General features: G+C 54.5%; 1 pseudogene; it reads left to right on the top strand.

Moving 5' to 3' along the window:
- The first annotated feature begins 859 nt into the window (after positions 1 to 859).
- On the top strand, positions 860 to 2,518 carry LOC129622096 (uncharacterized; annotated as a pseudogene).
- Positions 2,519 to 2,725: the final 207 nt, after the last annotated feature.

Raw genomic sequence — 2,725 nt, 5'->3', positions numbered from 1 at the left:
TTTATTTTTATGGTGAGAGCTGCATTTAGCCTCCCACCCCCACCACCACATCAACTCAAAATAATCAGCTCTGGCCTACTATTAACAGTGAAGTCTATTAATAAATTGTACTAAGATTTGTGGGGGGGTGGGGGGCGGGGATAGAACTCAATTCTGGAATGGACTGTCTCTAAAAGAAATTAATACCATATCTTATTGAAAAAGATTCTGACATCCTAAAATATCATTTGTTTGCCTTTGCCAAGGTTTATACACACACACACACACACACACAAATAAATACCTCCAAAGCTGGAAGGTGAATGGTGCAAAGATCAGGCTGTACTGCCAAATAACACAGACTGCTTTGTTTCATGTACACAAGGCAACCAGCCCAGTGAGTTATCCCTTCCTATTACAGGACACACCTTCTCATTTCCCTCCCTCCACCCTGCCTTCATTTGAAACATAGTTCAAACAAGAGGCCCAAGTAAAAACCCCTGCCACCTAATCAGTCTGAAGGTCCAACTGAGGACTTTCTTTGATTCTCACTAACCTGTCTCTATAGATAAACAGTTGAGTGCTTTGACAAGGCAGTTCAGTTCAGTCGCTTAGTCATGGGGTCTGACTCTTTGAGACCCTGTGGACTGCAGCAAGCCAGGCCTCCCTGTCCATCATCAACTCCCACAGTTCACTCAAACTCATGCCCATTGAGTCAGTGATGCCGTCCAACCATCTCATCCTCTTGACAAGGCAAGCACGAGTCTAAGAGTCAGGAACTCTGAATTCCTGGGTCCTCAAAAACTAAATGACAGCAAAGGGGGTGCCCTAGGATTCTTTTTCTGACCCAAGATGGGAGGGATGCCAAGAACTAACAGGGATGTGTGACAATCAAGGTGAGAGTGCTGACTCTCCGGAAGCTTGTGGTAGAACCCATTCCAGATGAGAAATGATAGCAATAATAGTAACATAACAAATAAACCTCTGTAAACAAAAGCCTGCCAGCAACATGCTGGTACCTGAAAACTGTGTTCTCTTCTTGGTGGGAGTTGGGCCAAAAGACACAACCAAGACAAAAATTGCAGAGAAGGAAGGATTTATTATTTGCAGCAATTAAGGAGAACACAGGATCCTTCCCAAATCAGTGCCTCTCTGAATAGCAAAATTGGGGAAATTTGCAGCTAAAGGCACAGGTATATTCATAAAGGGGCTTGGGCTGAGAAATCAGCAAACGCCTGGCAAAGGTCTAGCTTTAGTTACTTGAAGTCACAAGAGTCCACTCCATCCTTCCATCCTCCACTTGAGTGGGGGCCTTAGCTCCTGCAGAACTCAAAGATGAGCATCAGATTGTTATGTGTGTCGCTTGAGGAGGAACTAGGACTCTTTTTATCACCTATTTTTTTCTTGACTGCTTTCCCTTTGTTCCTGCTTTCCCTTACTTCCTTTAAGATCGTTAACTGCTGTGACCTGTTCAAGGACAAATATTATGGCCAAGCTTAGATCACAAAATGGCTTAGGCCAAAAATACCTTCTCTTAGGTCAAGAAAGCCCCCCCCCCCCAACACACAAACCCCTTCTCTATCTCTAGGGACCCACCCACTCCCACTCCATCTGCTTACAACGCTTTCACACCCAGACATTATTCTTATACCCAACACTCCGGAGCCGGGAAGCAGGTCAGATTCCCTCCTCTCCCCACTCTCCCCCCACTCTCCCCCCTCACCCATTTCCACAGACCCTGAAGGGAGCGTCCATGAGTTACCACAGATCCCATTTCAACCGCCAAGAGGATTCACTCGAGGTCCCTCCAGCCGCCAGCGCCCACGGCGCCCAACCATCTCATCCTATCCTATCCAGGCATAGCGGGCGCGCAGACTCTCGCCCGCAGAGGTCCCCACCGGCCGGCACCGACCGTCGCTCCCGCCCCGCCGGCCCGGAGTCCCGAGGTAGGGAGAGGGGGAGCCGGGCCCTCCCTCCGCTACCCAGGCAGGCGGGCTGGGACCCGGGGCGGCGCTGCCGCGCCCAGGGGCGGACCCCACACTTTCTTCCGACTCAAAAGCCGCGAGCGGCGTAGAGCTGCTCCGCCCCTGTCCCGCCGCCTGTCCGGAGCCGCACGTCCTGCAGCCGCACGTCCCGCTCGCCGCGCTGCCCGCCGCCGCCATGGCCAAGCCCTGACCGACCAGGAGAAGCGGCGGCAGATCAGCATCCGCGGCTTCGTGGGCGTGAGAACGTGGCCGAGCTGAAGAAGGGCTTCAATCGGCACCTGCACTTCACTCTGGTCAAGGACCGCAACGTGGCCACCCCCCGCGACTACTTCTTCGCGCTGGCGCACACGGTGCGCGACCACCTAGTGGGGCGCTGGTTCCGCACGCAGCAGTACTACTACGAGAAGTGGCCCCAAGGTACTGCCCGCACGCGGCGGGCGGCGGCGCTCCCCGGTGCCCTCCGCGGCGTCCTGCCCTTCTGGGAGGGCGGCAACCGAGCGTCGGGGCGATGGCCCCGGCTGGATGGGTGGAGCCCTGGGGGTGACCTCTTCTAACCCCTATCCTCCCCCTACACACACACACCCGGCGAAGTCCGGGGGAGAGTGTGTGGGCGGCGGGTGTGCAGCCGGGGTCAGATCTGGCATTCCGCCACACCCCAGTTAAGTCTCGGTTATCCGAGCGCCAGCCCCACCCTAACCACTGCGCTTCCGTCCCCGGGGGATCTCCTGGAGCAGAAGCCCAAGCCTCCCTCGCCTGTCCAC

Source organism: Bubalus kerabau, chromosome 10 (assembly GCF_029407905.1).
Source record: "Bubalus kerabau isolate K-KA32 ecotype Philippines breed swamp buffalo chromosome 10, PCC_UOA_SB_1v2, whole genome shotgun sequence".
Lineage (NCBI taxonomy): Eukaryota > Metazoa > Chordata > Mammalia > Artiodactyla > Bovidae > Bubalus > Bubalus kerabau.
The sequence above is the reverse complement of the archived record's forward strand: the minus strand, read 5'-3'. Positions and strand labels throughout refer to the sequence as shown.